Here is a 17249-nt window from a genome sequence, read left to right as displayed (position 1 = left end):
TTATGTACAATTACCAGCAAAACAAAAAGGCAGACTTCAATTAACATATGACTGCAATCAACATCTTATTGTCTGAGGTGTCGGTCTGTGTCTGAGTTTGGAGAAATCTATTGTTGCGGAAAAAAAACGTTCTCTGTAGCGCAGTACAGTATGGGTATTAACTATCGTGTACATGGATGCCTGCCATTGTGAATTTTTGTTTGTGGAAAAGTCCGAAAGAATTTGATAAGCACCAACTACTGTAACTACAGTACCTGTATTGGTTTAAAAAAAAAAAAAAAAAGAACGTTTCAAAAATAAAAATATAATGTAACCAACTGAGGATCGAACTACTGATACTGAGATAGTGAAGCCGTGCCTCTACCCGCTAGGCCACTATTGCCTGTGATTTTACTTTTGGCAGATGGTTAGCATGGCTTCTGCACCAATCACATACAGTTCATGACCATACAGTAGTCACTGCGGCTGCGAATAAAAGAAAATAACTGTCCGTAAAGTAAGGACAAAATCCGTAGTGTAAAGTATGATACTGTAGGTCCTCAAATAATGTTTTAAGTAGTCATCCAGCAATAGCAAAGGTTAGCATGGCTTCTGTACCAATTACATAAATGACCGTACGTAGCTGCTTCTGCGAATAAATACTGTACAAACTGTCCGTAAACTAAGGACAAGATCCGTAGTGAAAAGTGACTGGTTAGCAAAGGTTAGCGAATTTTATCCCGAAACACGGTCCTCAAGGCAAGGAGTTTTACCTGAAAAGCTAAATCTATTTTGCGAAAAAAAAAACGTTCTCTGTAGCGCCGTACAGTATGTACAGTATGGGTATTAACTATCGTGTACAGTACATGGATGCCTGCCATTGTGAATTTTTGTTTGTGGAAAAGTCCGAAAGAATTTGATAAGCACCAACTACTGTAACTACAGTACAGTACCTGTATTGGTTTTAAAAAAAAAAAAAAGAACGTTTCAAAAATAAAAATATAATGTAACCAACTGAGGATCGAACTACTGATACTGAGACCGTGCCTCTACCCGCTAGGCCACTATTGCCTGTGATTTTACTTTTGGCAGATGGTTAGCATGGCTTCTGCACCAATCACATACAGTTCATGACCATACAGTAGTCACTGCGGCTGCGAATAAAAGAAAATAACTCTGTCCGTAAAGTAAGGACAAAATCCGTAGTGTAAAGTATGATACTGTAGGTCCTCAAATAATGTTTTAAGTAGTCATCCAGCAATAGCAAAGGTTAGCATGGCTTCTGTACCAATTACATAAATGACCGTACGTAGCTGCTTCTGCGAATAAATACTGTACAAACTGTCCGTAAAGTAAGGACAAAATCCGTAGTGAAAAGTCGTGGCGGCCACTGTTTTGTAGAAGAGATTTTTACGCATGCGCTGTACTGTTTGGGAAAAGTGACATCTGGTGGTCAATGAGTGTAAGTGCAGGTTACATTTACAAGATTACGTTACGTTATAACGCGATCTATAACGGGACTATAGCGCAAGGAGCAGGCGCGATCCAGGCGCGATTTGCATGGCGCACTTTATGCGCAACGCAGCCACGATGTACTTGGGCATAACTGTATGTAATAGGCTGGGAGTTCTGTGACAGGAACAGGGGGTTTTGGCTTGCACTGACTCTTAGATCGCTACCATGATTTGAACCAACTTTTATGCAATTAGAGATATAAATACAAAGCATATAATAGTTGGTGGTGCTCCCCTGAGTTATGGATAACCATACATTTGGGGAAGAAAAAAGATAACTCTTTTTATGGGGGCACTAACTTGAATTATTATAATTTTACTTTCATAACATATGAGGGATAATCCAAAACATCATACAGTGAGAATTTTGGGAGTAAATGGGCTGTTTGAGAGGGAATTTGGGCAGTTAGGAGAGAAAGAGAAAAGGGAAAATAATATATATTTTTTAATTATTTTTAATGCAAGTGGGATGGATTGGGTGTGTAGTGTCCACAAGACTATGATGTTAAAGGTCAACACACATGTTTAAAATTGGTGAATGTTTCAGCTTGTTTTAGTCAAATTGTCCATTCGTGGGGTTCCTTGGAATTCCCTGGACAGTTGATCTATTTGGCTGATTTTTTGTTTTTTTTTAATGCTCTGTGACTGTGCAATACTCTTATTGCTTACTGGGATATTGTCCCATTTGGCAAAAAACTTGTGATAGTGAAAATATTTAAAATACTAAGTGATATTAAAATGGCGCATGAGGCATACGTGGAAGCAGCAGTGGCAGCAGCCATTCACGAAATAGTGGCCTTCTACTTCCCCGTTGATGGTAAGCTTCTCACGGATGTTATGTATTGGCTGCTTGTTTCTGATCACTTTTCTAATTCTAGTATTGCTTTGTTTGCGCGCATGTACCGGTGGTGCAGACAGTACTGTTATGTTGTTCCGTCATTGTGACAGGCTGGTAACTAGTACAGTATATATGTAATAAGCTGGGAGTTCTGTGACAGGCTGGTAACTAGAATATATGTAATAAGCTGGGAGTTCTGTGACAGGCAGGTAACAAGTATATATGTAATAAGCTGGGAGTTCTGTGACAGGCAGGTAACTAGTATATATGTAATAAGCTGGGAGTTCTGTGACAGGCTGGTAACTAGTATACATATATGTAATAAGCTGGGAGTTCTGTGACGGGCAGGTAACTAGTATCTGCTGTATGTAATAGGCTGGGAGTTCTGTGACAGGCTGGTAACTAGTATATATGTAATAAGCTGGGAGTTTTGTGACAGGCTGGTAACTAGTACAGTATATATGTAATAGGCTGGGAGTTCTGTGACAGGCAGGTAACTAGTATATATGTAATAAGCTGGGAGTTCTGTGACAGGCTGGAAAATAGTATATATGTAATAAGCTGGGAGTTCTGTGACAGGCAGGTAAATAGTATATATGTAATAAGCTGGGAGTTCTGTGACAGACAGGTAACTAGTATATATTTAATAAGCTGGGAGTTCTGTGACAGGCAGGTAACTAGTATATATGTAACAAGCTGGGAGTTCTGTGACAGGCTGGTAAATAGTATATATGTAATAGGCTGGGAGTTCTGTGACAGGCAGGTAAATAGTATATATGTAATAGGCTGGGACTTCTGTGACAGGCTGGAAAATAGTATATATGTAATAGGCTGGGAGTTCTGTGACAGGCAGGTACCTAGTATATATGTTATAAGCTGGGAGTTCTGTGACAGGCTGGTAAATAGTATATATGTAATAAGCTGGGAGTTCTGTGACAGGCAGGTAACTAGTATATATGTAATAAACTGGGAGTTCTGAGACAGGCAGGTACCTAGTATATATGTTATAAGCTGGGAGTTCTGTGACAGGCAGGTAAATAGTATATATGTAATAGGCTGGGAGTTATGTGACAGGCAGGTAACTGGTATATATGTAATAAGCTGGGAGCTCTGTGACAGGCAGGTAACTGGTATATATGTAATAGGCTGGGAGTTCTGTGACAGGCTGGTAACTAGTAATATATGTAATAAGCTGGGAGTTCCGTGACAGGCAGGTAAATAGTATATATGTAATAGGCTGGGAGTTCTGTGACAGGCAGGTAAATAGTATATATGTAATAGGCTGGGAGTTCTGTGACAGGCAGGTAAATAGTATATATGTAATAGGCTGGGAGTTCCATGAGGGGACAGGAACTTGTTACTGTATCTCACAGCCTGATTTTGCCTTATACATTATACTGCATTAAATCTACAGGAGATTGCGCCTCCGCAAAGAACTCACAACCTATTACATAGAGCACATACTGTACTGTAGACAGTACGGGGTACAATTACTACAATGAAAAGAGGTGATGTTGCCCATAGTAAATAATCGGATTCTGTCTCTCATTTTCAGATGATACAGCATCTCTTGCTAGCACTGACACCAGCAGCAGTGACTGTTCAGATCTTCGAGACCTGGTGGAAACCCCATCAGAGACCAGCAGCACTGGCTCTTTTGCAAGCAGTGACTCTTCCCCCAGGTAGGTTGCCGGCACAATACGTGCATCCTCCCTGCTCTGGTCGCTGGGGTAGATTTCAGGTCTCTTGTCTTAAGGCCCCCATACACTAGCCGATTTTGGTCAGATTTCGGCCAGATCAGTCGGATCTGGCCGAAATGGGACCAAAATTGGCTAGTTTTGATGTCCCCTCAGATCCGATGCGCGGTCCCGTGCGCATCAGATCTGCGTCGGGTGGTCGGACCTGCTGCACGTCTGACCACCCGACTTGGGACCTAGTGGGGCGGCGCGGCGGTGGAGGGAGCAGGGGGGGCTGGGGATGCTGCGGGGGACACAGGCGGCATAGAGCCGGGCAGGGGGAGCCGGGAGCTGTCAGCACTGAATAAAAAAAAAAAGCCCATACAATGAATGGGCGGCCTGTGATTGGCTGAGCGCTCTCTCAGCCAGTCAGCAATTGGCTGAGAGAGCGCTCAGCCAATCACAGGCTGCCCATTCATTGTATAGGCTTTTTTTTCTAGCACTGACAGCTCCCGGCTCCCTCTGCCCGGCTCTATGCCGCCTGTGTCCCCCGCAGCGTCCCCAGCCCCCCCTGCTCCCACCAGCAGCCCTGCTCTGTAGCCCCCCCCCCCCCCTGCTCCCCGGGTTTTTTACATGTGATAAATCAAGACGATTTATCACATGTAAAAAATGGCACATCAAGTGCCAATCTAATCAAGCTCCCCCGGGGAGCAGCCGGGGAAGCTCAGGGGGAAGTCGGGGGCGACTTGTCCTAAGGACAAGTCGCCCTAGTGTATGGGGGCCTTTACAAACACGCTGTGATGTAGAAATTATATCTCCATATCTGCTGCAGCTGGGGCTGCTACACAAGTTCTACCACACAGAGCACTGATGGGCTGGTATTCTACGTGTATGACATACAGTACATGTACTGTATATATCATTATACTAATGAGTGTAACAATATAAGAAGAGAAATGCTACATCAGGAGAAATGAAGTCATGTAAATTATGGGGCCTACACACACACGTAGCACTATTATCAGTGATCTGAGTGATGCTAGATTGCTCAGAACTGATCGCTCAGCACACAGCGCAGCACCAGCGATGTGAGCGATCTGTCATTGCCCATGTTCTCAATAGAGAGAACACAGATGATGACCAGATTTATACTGCATGCAGTATCGGCATCTTCCGGCAATAGCGACGCATGGGGCCACACATGACTACCACTATGGGCCCTACACACACACAGCGATATGTGCTTCATTTATAGGCGATCTAGTCAGATCACTTAGAAAATAGGCCACAATCGCTCTGTGTGTAGCCCCATTAGAAGGATCTCACATCACTGTGCACTGGGCTTCCTGTATGGGGCCGTCCTTGTCATGTCACACCCATAATATCAGTGCTCTTATTGGTCCAAAGAGGAATCACACAGAGAAATGTAGTCAGTAAGGGCCACTAACATGGTGCAGGTGCTAGATAGCAGCAGGCCAGGGAATAATGAGATGACTTGTACATGGCAAACGTTTGTGTCTATATAATAACAGTCACTGATCAAAGTTTGTTTTTATAGGAAGAGAATCTATAAGAAGCGGGTTGACGTTGGCTTCTTATGGCAGGAGTGGCAGGAGGAGGATGGAATGCCCAGAGAAGACATTTAACCTGGACATCAGACTCATTGAGCCCATAACATCATCCCATAACCTGGGAACATGTTTCAAAAAGTTTACAGTTGATTTGACCTGTGTCAGTTTATATATATTGCATCAAACTTCATCATTACAGTTTGTGCAGTTTAATGTTTAAGCCAGTCCCGTTGACGGCTAATCCCCCTACCAAGCCTGTCCTGTTGACGGCTAATCCCCCTACCAAGCCTGTCCTGTTGACGGCTAATCCCCCTACCCAAGCCAGTCCCGTTGACGGCTAATCCCCCTACCCAAACCTGTCCTGTTGACGGGTTATACCCCTACCCCCAATCTCTGTCTTCACAACTCCCTCTCTCCATATCCAGCAAGTTTGAAACATCATTTTGCTCTGACTTTCTATGGAGTAATTTAGTCGCTGAGCGGCCTCTATATGAATCTGTTGTTGTCAACAATAAAAAGCAAGACGAGCCAATCAGTGTCTGGTGTGTTATTTCCCACTAATGTGAATGTTTCCCATTGTACTACTGTACTGGTCTGACCCATATTTACATGTTCACCCTTTGAGTGCCAAGTGAATTTGTCAAAATAGGTGTAAAAATAGCCAAACAAACATTTCTATCCATCATAATGACCTGTAATGTTTGCCTTATATAGGAAACAATCTTTTTTACTCACCATTTTTTATTTAATCTATATAACAAATGTGAGTGACGCTGGTATTTGTAAAGGATATTTTGCACATCTGTCTCAGAGATGTTGGCACTCAAATGGTTAAATAGCTGTGATAATGTAATGTGTAATAACAAGTACAGTATATGGTAGGTCAATGCAGTAATGTGGGCTATAAGGATCTGTGCAGCTACACCATTACACCGGTGGGATGTAAAAGGGGTGTGTTGGGGGTGGGGCTTATGGTAATGTCCAGCACAGGGGGAGTGGCCTGCTCAAACACCTCATCTTGGCCATGCCCCCTGCCGTGCCATGCCAGTATTATAATTTGCATGGTTAGGTCCCCACAGACCTGCCACAAAGGGTTGGTGCTGGAGACTTGCAGCATTACAGGGGATATAAATATTTAATAAGAAGAGAGCGCTTCAAAATATAAAGCCAATTTATTATAAAACATATTTTACCATTAAAAAATATTAGACACACCGAAGAAAATAATACCCCTTTCACACCGCACTTTTAAAACGGTATATTGCCGTTTTTTTTCCATTTTAAAACGGTTAAGGGTGCAGTGTGAAGGTGCCAGAGTTGATTTACCGGTTAAAGATAACCGGTATTTCAACACAGTTAAAAAGCAGAGTCCTACACGGTTCAAAGCCGTTTTTTGTGCAATGCGAATGGCACTGAAACGGTATTTAGAAAAAAAACAACAGATTACAGACCTGTGATAGGCTTTCCTCTGCATTCTGCCCTGGGAGGTGTAACCTATGAGTGCCTTTACCCTTAGGTGTGCGCAGGCCATTTTAATAGGGGGTGCACCATTGGATGGGCAGGTCTATCACCGCTTACTGAGTGTGTCTAACACCTACTGGACATCAATGAATGAATCATTTCCCCCAAATACACACACTAGAAACAGGAACAGTGCGCGGCGGAGGCGCGCTGCAAATTTTTATTCGTAATACCATTACACAAAATGTCAAACACTGTAATGCTCATTACATATTATGCCACATACCATAAAGTCCATTACAAGTTACAGAATACCACATACCGTAATGCCTGTTACATATTCATTGCCAAGGGGACTTACATGTTTGTTGCCCAGAGGGGAGTTACATGCTTGTTGCCAAGGGAGTTCCTTCAGGGGCGTATCCAGAGGTGGGCCCGATAGCAAAATTATTAGAAGAACCCCCCTTCTATATAGAAGGGAGGTACAGAGTGACACAGACATGGGAAGTGTGCGTATAAAAGGTGCCTAAAAAATACTGGGGTAGTCTCACTCACACACACACAGAGGTAGGGGTGTACCATGTGTTATACACAGTATGGGGGTAGAGGGTGCCACAGAAATTGGGGTAGGGGTACAAGGGGTCACACCCAGAGGATAAGGGTGGGCAGCATGGCGAGGGTGGGGGCATGGTGTCTCACACACACACATGGATAGGGGGTTGAGCAGGGTCACACACATAGAGGAAGGGGGTATTTGGGTACAATGTGTCACACACAGGAATAGGGGTAAGAGGGGATCAGACACCAGGGAAATTGGAGTAGATGGGGTCACAGACACAGAGGAAGGGGGAAGCAGGGGACAAGGTATCACACACACAGGTGAAGGGGGTACAGGGGGGGGGGTCAAACACCAGGGATGAGGTGGGGTAGAGGGGGTCACACACAGAGATAGTACTGTACAAGGGTCATATACAAAGGAAGGGGGTCACACACACACACCGGGGTTGGTGGGTACAGGAATCCTTGGGCACTCACCAATCTGTGGGGGGAGCTGCAGGGTGTCAGGGAGGCTTGAGGGACCAGGGACAGATCAAAGGGCTCCCCAAGAGGCTCCAACTCTGTAATACAGACTGGTGTCATTTCCCCCATGGTAAACAGCGCTCCAGCCGGGTAGTGCTGGGCGCGCTGCGCTCCTCTTACAGACACTAGAGGTCATGTCTACCTCTAGTGTCTGTCTCCTACAAGGCAGCGGCCATGTTTGGAGTGGCCACCACAGACAGAGACTGCTGCACCAGCTCCCTGCCGCTGCCAGCGCTGCAGTCTATGTCTCCTATAAGACGGCGGCCATGTTTGGAGTGGCCACCTCAGATATACTAACAGAGACTGCGGTGCCAGCTCCCTGCCACTGACAGTGCCGCAGTCTTGGGAGAAGGGAGCTGGGTATCATTAGGGGATGCTGGTCATTAGGGGGTGCCAGTGCACCCCCGGCACCTCCCTTGCGCACGCCTATGCCTGTACCCAAAGCTATGTATTGCGGGTCTACAGATGTGGTTACGGATCAATATTGTATGGTTTTATTGATATGAACAAGTGATAAAAAAGTGCTGTATCATACAATGAAAAGGAGTCAAAGCCTTTAAACCGGTGATGTTAAAGTGGAAGGGAGTTTTAGGGAGCTGGCGTCCCTACTCCCTATAGTGCACAGTACTCCCTGATACCTTAAGTACAGTCCAAAGTCTTAGCGCTGGTCCCTCGCCGAAATTTCCGTCCCTCGGTGCCGCTTCCTGGCTAATATGCCCGGTGCCGTGGAGTCAGTCAGCAGAGATTCGGCGAAGTTGCGATGCTTCGCTGATCTCCCAGAGGGGCGGGCGCCTGACTACTGGCCGGAGCTTCTAAACAGCCTCCGCTAGTTCCCGGGACGCCAGATGATGACGGCACCCGGAGCGTATGCGGTTGTGGAGCTCCGGTCTATTTGCAGGTTTTTCAGAGGAAGACAGGGATATTAGCCAGGAAGCGGCACTGAGGGATGGAAATTTCGGCGAGGGGCCAGCGCTAAGACTTTGGACTGTACTTAAGGTATCAGGGAGTATTGTGCACTGTAGGGAGTAGGGACGCCAGCTCCCTACAACTCCCTTCCACTTTAACATCACAGGTTCAAAGGCTTTGACTCCTTTTCATTGTATGATACAGCGCTTTTTTATCACTTGTTCATATCAATAAATCCACTGTTATTTTACAATATTTTACAATATTGATCCGTAACCACATCTGTAGACCCGCAATACATATTCTGCCTTGAAACGGGTTGACTGATGTGAATGGTATTTAAATGGTATTTAAAACGGTAATCTAGTGCAATGTCAAGGCTCAGACCCGTTTTAAATACCGTTTTAAAATACCATTTTTTAAAACATTTAGGCAGTGTGAAAGCAGTATTAGGGTACTTGTAAACTACACAAGTGGCACCAGTGTTTGTTTATTAATCCAGACAGCTGTGTTTAATGTTTCTTTAAAATTGGCAGCTTGGCAGAGTCTGTGATTACATTAACTCACCTTAACATTCTAATAATCAATTAAATAAATAATAGGGTTTTAGTTCATAAATTGATCAATGCATTTAAGCTTGCAGCCCATCGCCAAGGGTCCCTATTTCACTGCAAGTCCTGCAACCATTAAGGCGTCTATACATTTATTTGGCTTGAATTATAACACACACTTTAAGCTAGCTTAACTAAAATTAACTCACGCTGACACAATAAAGACACTGACACCACAGCAATTAGATTTAAAGGTCATATGTATATTTATTAATGTGGTATGACCCTTCTTCGTAAAGGGCTGGCAATAAGGCGTCATGGATGCCCAGCTCTAGTCACATCACAAAATGGTGGGCAGTATTCAATGAACATATTCACTAGGAATCGCTGCACAGTCGCCGTGTTCCGGAGCCTCGCTGTCCCCCTGCTATCCCCGTATTCAATGAGGCAGGGGCTTGCTGCCCCTGACGGCGAGTGTGAACCCCTGCGGCATCCCACAGGGAGCCGGAGGACGGTGGCAGGCAGGGAGATGGAAGTCTCCCTGCCTGCCCCAGAATGTATGTTGAGGGGAGGAGGGCTCCCCAGGACCCAGGCAGCACAAGCTGCCCCCCCGGGAGAGCCAGCAGGGGACCGGGTATTCACTGCTCCTGATCGTGCATATGTAATGATTGGGAGCAGTGAATATATGAATATCTAATGAGCGGCTCCCGGCTCCCTGCTGGCTGCTATGTGTAAAAAAAAATATATATATTTTTTTAAATTAAATATATATTCATGTGCTATAAGCACATGAATAAAAATAGCATGCCCCTTCACATAATAAAATTCCTGATTTTTTGACACCAATGTAAAAAAACAACAACTTTATTTTAAAAGTTCACTTTCCACTTCACCATGAAAAGATTGCTACACGGTGACACACGGCAAAAATCACTTAGTAAGATGGCGAGAAGTGCACATTGAATAGGGTGATTCACTTTCTGACCCAAAGAAATCACCTTCCAACGCGAAAATAGCACAAATTCGCTGTGAAACAGGGCGAATTATCCTCATTGAATACTACCCGCTGGCAACTTAAACACCCTAACTGACTGATATTAAGATGGGAATGACTGAGACGCCCCATCCGACTAAGGCACAACACAAAGGCAGGACACCCCGCCGTCTTTCCAAGAGGCAGTGCCTCCAAGCGCCCTCTCATGCCACAAGTGACCGCTGGACTGTGACGCCCTACCGCCTAAGTTGTAATAATGGTAAGTGTACCAATTAATTGACTATAAATTGACATGCCAAAGGCAAGGGAGGGTGGGTGGGGCTGAAGAACTTCTGCAAGAGGAAGTACTTCCTGTGAGGACCTGCCTATATACCCCTCTCCTAAGCTCACACCCCTAAGTTCACCCAAAGGCTAACTACAAAAATGAAACCAACTTTAAACACACTAGCAGTCATTAACTCTTTCCTGCCAACCCAAAAAATGTAAACCTCTTAAGTACTCTCTGGCTTACGCAGCCCTCGCTTAATCTTGTTAGTGTAGGACTTGCAGTGAAATGGGGTCCCTTGACTATGGGCTGCAAGCTTAAATGCATTGATCAATTCATGAACTAAAACCCCATTATTTATTTAATTGATTATTAGAATGTTAAGGTGAGTTAGTTTGTAGTAATGAGTGCCGGGCCCCCTGTATTTGTATATATACACTACTCAAAAAAATAAAGGGAACACTAACATAACACATCCTAGATCTGAATGAATGAAATATTCTTATTAAATACTTTGTTCTTTACATAGTTGAATGTGCACAACAACAAAATCACACAAAAATTATCAATGAAAATCAAATTTATTAACCCATGGAGGTTTGCATTTAGAATCCCCCTCAAAATGGGTGCCGGATGGCTACCCGACAGTCGGGATTCCGACAGTCATTACTCCGACGTCGGAATCCCTACTGCTCCCTCATGGGGGTCCACGACCCCCATAGAGGGAGAATAAAATAGGTGGCGAGAGCAGCTCGCCACCGTGCCCGCAGCGTGGCGAGCGCAGCGAGCCCGCAAGGGGCTTCATTGCGCTCCCCCCGCTGTGCAGTCGGGATTCCGACGTCTGACTTATGACTGTCGGAATCCCGACCGTCGGAGATTTATACCACACCCCTCAAAATTAAAGTGGAAAAACACACTACAGGCTGATCCAACCTTAAAGTAATGTACTTGAAACAAGTCAAAATGAGGCTCAGTATTGTGTATGTCCTCCGCGTGCCTGTATGAGCTCCCTACAATGCCTGGGCATGCTCCTGATAAGGTGGCGGATGGTCTCCTGAGGGATCTCCTCCCAGATCTGGACTAAAGCATCCGCCAACTCCTGGAAGTCTGTGGTGCAATGTGGCGTTGGTGGATGGAGCGAGACATGATGTCCCAGATGTGCTCAATTGGATTCAGGGCTGGGGAACGAGCGGGCCAGTCAATAGGGTACTTGTTTCCTAGAACGGCCACAATCGCGGGCATCGTGTACCTTAAAGTTAAGGTACACGATGCCCGCGATGGACCCGATTTCCTTTGAAATCAGGTCCATTTTGCCGGCAAAGGCAAAATCGGGGGCATCACGTCGGTCGCGGCCATAGGCTTCAATGTTAATATTTTTTTACATTGAAATCGGGAGCATCGCGTCGGTCTTGTGCCATTATAATGGCACAAGATGAGATGGACTTGATTAAGTCCATCTCACATAGGAAACAATGTGAAATGGGACAATATGACCCATTTCACATTGTATATGGACCCGTTGTCACCCCACGATTGACGCCAACCCGAAGCGCGGCGAGCGCAGCGAGCCTGCGAGAGGCGGCGGTGCGCGTCCTCCGACCTTTTCATACCCCTACTATCCACGTCGGTGTGGAGATGAGAATATAAAGTGTGGCGAGCGCAGCGAGCCACCGAGCCCGAAGCGTGGCGAGGGGACGTGTATACCTGTGAAGTTATATGCGTCCCCTCGCGGGGCTCGCTGCGCTCGCCACGCTTTGGGCTCGGTGGCACGCTGCGCTCGCCACACTTTATATTCTCAACTCCACGCCGACGTGGATAGTAGGGGTATGAAAAGGTCGGAGGACGCGCACCGCCGCCCCTCGCGGGCTCGCTGTGCTTGCCACGCTTCGGGTTGGCGTCAATCGTGGGGTGGCGTTGAGGGGGTCAAATTGGGGGTCTGTAAAATATTTTACATTGAATCCAATGTAAAATAGGGTCCCAGGGACCCTATTCACATTTGATTCAATTTAAAAATAGGGTCGATCGCGTCGGTCGCATCGCATGCGATTTGGTCGCATGCGATGCGACCGACGCGATTTTTACGACACGACCACCCCGATGCAAATCGGTGTGGCCGTACTAGGAAACAAGTACCGTCCATAGCATCAATTCCTTCATCTTGCAGGAACTGCTGACACACTCCAGCCACATGAGGTCTAGCATTGTCTTGCATTAGGAGGAACCGAGGGTCAACCGCACCAGCATATGGTCTCACAAGGGGTCTGAGTATCTCATCTCGGTACCTAATGGCAGTCAGGTTACCTCTGGCGAGCACATGGAGGACTGTGCAGTCCCCCAAAGAAATGCCACCCCACACCATTACTGACCCGCTATCAAACCGGTCATGCTGGAGGATGTTGCAGGCAGCAGAACGTTCTGCTTGGCGTCTCCAGACTCTGTCACGTGCTCAGTGTGAACCTGCTTTCATCGGTGAAGAGCACATGGCGCCAGTAGCAAATTTGCCAATCTTGGTGTTCTCCGGCAAATGCCAAACGTCCTGCACGGTGTTGGGCTGTAAGCACAACCCCCACCTGTTGAAATCGGGCCCTAATACCACCCTCATGGAGTCTGTTTATGACCGTTTGAGTAGGCTCATGCACATTTGTGGCCTGCTTGAGGTAATTTTGCAGGGCTCTGGCAGTGCTCCTCCTGTTCCTCCTTGCACAAAGGCGGTGGTAGCGTTGCAGCTGCTGGGTTGTTGCCCTCCTACGGCCTCCTCCACGTCTCCTGATGTACTGGCCTGTCTCCTGGTAGCACCTCCATGCTCTGGACACTACGCTGACAGACACAGCAAACCTTCTTGCCACAGCTCACATTGATGTGCCATCCTGAATGAGCTGCACTAACTCAGCCACTTGTGTGGATAGTAGACTCCGTCTTAAAGCACCACCGTGAAAGCACCACCAGCCTTCATAATTGATCAAAACAGAACAACTCATTTATTGGGGGTGTCTTGCTAATTGCCTATAATTTCCACCTGTTGTCTATTCCATTTGCACAACAGCATGCAAAATTGATTGTCAATCAGTGTTGCTTCCCATACTTACCGACTTTTTGAAACTCCTCTCCGGGAGAAGCCCGGAGAGGAGTGAAAGGGGGGGCGGGAAGAGGCTTTGTTTAGGGGGCGGGGTGTGGCTGATGTCACCAAGCCCCGCCCCCATGACAGGCTGCAGCATCAATTTGCGGGTCCGTGGATTGGAGAGGGGCTAAAATGACGTGAATTGCGTCATTTTAGCCCCGCCTCCTCCCCGCAGACTCGCAAAATTCGTAGTTTTAGACCACGGGGAGAGGGGGAGCAGGGGCTATGGTTAAAAAGCGGGAGACTTGCCCACCTTCCCGGGGGGGGGGGGACCCGATTTGCGGGACCCTCACGGCCATTCCGGGAGGGTAGGCAAGTATGGTTGCTTCCTAAATGGACGGTTTGATTTCACAGAAGTGTGATTGACTTACATTGAGTTACAATGGGGCAGATGTACTAACCCCCCCCTTAGCGCTTCTCAAATAATGGGTCCCGCTTCTCCTGCATAACGAGGGGAAGCGGGCACCCGTTATTTGCTAATGTATTAACCTCTGCAAGCCGATAAGTAGAACCGTTATGCCTAGTGTTAACGGCTCTCCTTATCGGCTCCCCGGCGTCCTGCGCATGCGCAATGTGCTTTCCTCCCCCCTGCCGTCTGTCTGGGCATGCGTGAGATCTTGCTAAAACCGCGAGATCTCCAGCGCAGCCCGAGCCAGAAGCAGGGCTAGCGTTGTCCCCACAGTGGGGGATAGGACAACGCTAGCCCTGAGCTGGCGAAGCTGCCGGGGCGAATTAACGCCTGGGCGGCTGTTAATACATCGCCCCGGCCGCTAAACACTGGGGGATTGCAGTGGACAGCCCCGCCGAGCGTAACTTGGCGGGCTGTCACTAACGCATGTTAGGTGCGCTAGTAATATATTAGGGAAATCGTAATCCCCCCCAGTTAACCAGCGTTAAGTGCATTTCTGCACTTAACACAGGCTTGCCTACCCTCCCGGAATGGCCGGGAGCCTCCCGGAAATCGGGTCCTTCTCCCGGCCCCCCGGAAAGGTGGGCAAGTCTCTCGCATTCTGGGATTTGCCCCGCTCCAGCCTTGCCCGCTGGGTAAAATTACATGAAATCGCGGGTACGCGGGGAGGGGGCGGGGCTTAAATGACGCGATCGCGTCTTTTCGCGTCATTTCGCGGCATTTAAGCCACGCCCCCTCCCTCTCGGTCCGCGAATCACGGAGGTTTTCGTCATGGGGGGCGGGGCCAAGTGATGTCAGCCTTGCTCCCGCCCCCCTGATGTGTTGCCTCTCCGGGCTTCTCCCGGAAAGGTGAAGATAAAAGTAGGCAAGTATGACTTAACACTGGTTCATACATCTGCCCCCTTGTGTTAAGTGTTCCCATTATTTTTTTGAGCAATGTATATTACTTTTGAAATGTGCAGTTTCAGTTTACATAATAATATATCTGACCTAAATGTTCCTTTAATTCCTTTTAAATTCCTAATGTAACACCTTTTTACATATGCAGCATGTAACGTAAGCACTGCCCTTTATACTGCCTTCCTAGCTCTGATACATACTCGGCAATAATCTTATCTCTCAATAAAGTTAGCTGCTTGCTGTTTTGCCTCTAGTAAAATGGCGGCTAGAGCAGCCCAGGCTGTTCGTGCGCATGTGCAGCTGCACAGGAAGTCTTGAGGGAAAAAAGTTCCGGGGCAGCGGAAGAAGTGGGATACGAAGCAGGTCGCGGCTGGCAAGGTATATTAGTTGGGCCTGAGGCATATGGAGCCATTTTTAATTTTACCGACCGATAGACTGTTATATGGGGGCAGCAGTAACGGGTAGCGCCTGCATGGGGAAGTGCACACTGCTCTGGGTATTATGCATTAGGCGGGAGGAAGGTCTCGTGTTTTTGTGCTACATCCCTCCTAGTGTCCCCAATGTACCTGCACCCCTTACACTCTGAGGGCGCGCATTTGTGGTGCTCGGGCTTTGGGGGCGTTTGCCATAGTGTGGGGATCAGGCGGCCCCCACATAGTTTGTATCATATTAGGGCTGCAGCTGGGGGCTGCTCTCTGCATCCCCCATCCCATTTACTACCTGCTGCATGTTTTATGCCGCCTACAGGGATCTGTAGATGTACTGTGTTGGGATTGGGTTTTTGTTGTGGTGTATCAGTATGGGCTGTGGTGTGTCAGCCATTGCCATGCAGAGTTATGGATTTATATGTAACTTGCTTTCAACATGATGGAGTAGGTAAAATGAATATTACGCAAAGCACTAGTGGGTTATGGGAATTAGTAGTAGAGAGCACTTTATATTATGTCTGCTCATTACCTATCTCAGCATTGCCTGGTATCCCTTTTGTGAAGTTCTGTTACTACTTTTCCCCTTTCTTAATGCCACTGTCTTTCTTGGGATGGGCATCCTAAATCTGATGGTTGGCAACTATTCATATTCATAATTTGATTGAACAGTTTTTACACTCAGTGCCAGGGTTGGGATGGTTGACACATACCATGTTTGTTTCCATTTTAGCAAAATAAATCCTATAATGTTACTTCTCAATGGGGGGGATTTCAAATATTTTGCCCTGTGGCACCACTAGATGGCACTTGGTGGAGCAATCCAATTGTTAATCTCTTCAGGTGTGAACATTTCAGTTTGCAGCCTCTTGTTGTGGCAAGCTGAAATGTGTGATAAGTTGCCACCTTGCGTTCCCGAATAGGAGTTTGTGCATGCAAAACAGTACTTTAGACTGGTTTCTCCGTTATACATTCCTTATAATGGGAAACAATTAAATTTTTCTGATCGGCCCCCGTTACGTAATGGGTGCAGACAAACCAATTAACACCCCCACATGTAGTAAAGTGAAAAATCTATCCAATTTCTATCCAATGGCTGATCTACATTTTGATTCGGACACCAGAAATCCGTGGCCACAGCAAAGCTTCTTTGTGCATGCATGAGCGTACTGGGTCCACTGCAAAGGGTGCCGTACAGTTTCCCGACAGTCATTACCCTGACGTTGGGATCCCAACAGTCAAAATCCTGACACTCGGGTTCCCGGTGGCCACCGGCTATTCTTCCTCGTGGGGGTCCACGACCCCCATAGAGGGAGAATAGAATAGGTAGCGAGCTACCTTGCCTGCAAGGGGCTTTGTTGCACTCGCTCCGCTGTCTGAGTCCGGCCAGTCGGGATCCCATACCACACCCCACTGCAAATGCACAATTGTTGCAGTGTGATGGCTACATACCCTTAATATAATTTACCCAGAAAGTGCGGCTTCCCAGTGGTGGTAGCAAATGCTAAAAATACGCATATCCTACACTGTACAATATGTGGACAGTGTTTTTAATGAGTAAG

The 17249-nt window shown here is 46.8% G+C and overlaps 1 protein-coding gene and 1 long non-coding RNA gene across 4 annotated transcripts in view; both read left to right on the top strand.

Moving 5' to 3' along the window:
• The first annotated feature begins 2228 nt into the window (after positions 1-2228).
• On the top strand, positions 2229-6072 carry LOC146059152 (uncharacterized). Its single transcript, XR_014470164.1, has 3 exons — positions 2229-2310; positions 3887-4013; positions 5566-6072. It is a non-coding gene; the product is annotated as an uncharacterized LOC146059152 (long non-coding RNA).
• Positions 6073-15181: 9109 nt separating this feature from the next.
• ZNF740 (zinc finger protein 740) overlaps positions 15182-17249 on the top strand; it is a 36882-nt gene continuing 34814 nt past the window's right edge. The window contains exon 1 of one of the 3 annotated variants that reach the window (XM_083169607.1): positions 15182-15227. The gene's annotated coding sequence lies outside the window, so the exon portion shown is untranslated. Of the gene's footprint in view, positions 15228-15513; positions 15641-17249 lie in introns of those variants that run through there. The other 2 variants (XM_083169606.1, XM_083169608.1) reach the window with 2 other exon arrangements.

Source organism: Crinia signifera, chromosome 2, assembly GCF_055691185.1.
Source record: "Crinia signifera chromosome 2, ASM5569118v1, whole genome shotgun sequence".
NCBI classification, from domain to species: Eukaryota; Metazoa; Chordata; class Amphibia; order Anura; family Myobatrachidae; genus Crinia; species Crinia signifera.
The sequence above is the reverse complement of the archived record's forward strand: the minus strand, read 5'-3'. Positions and strand labels throughout refer to the sequence as shown.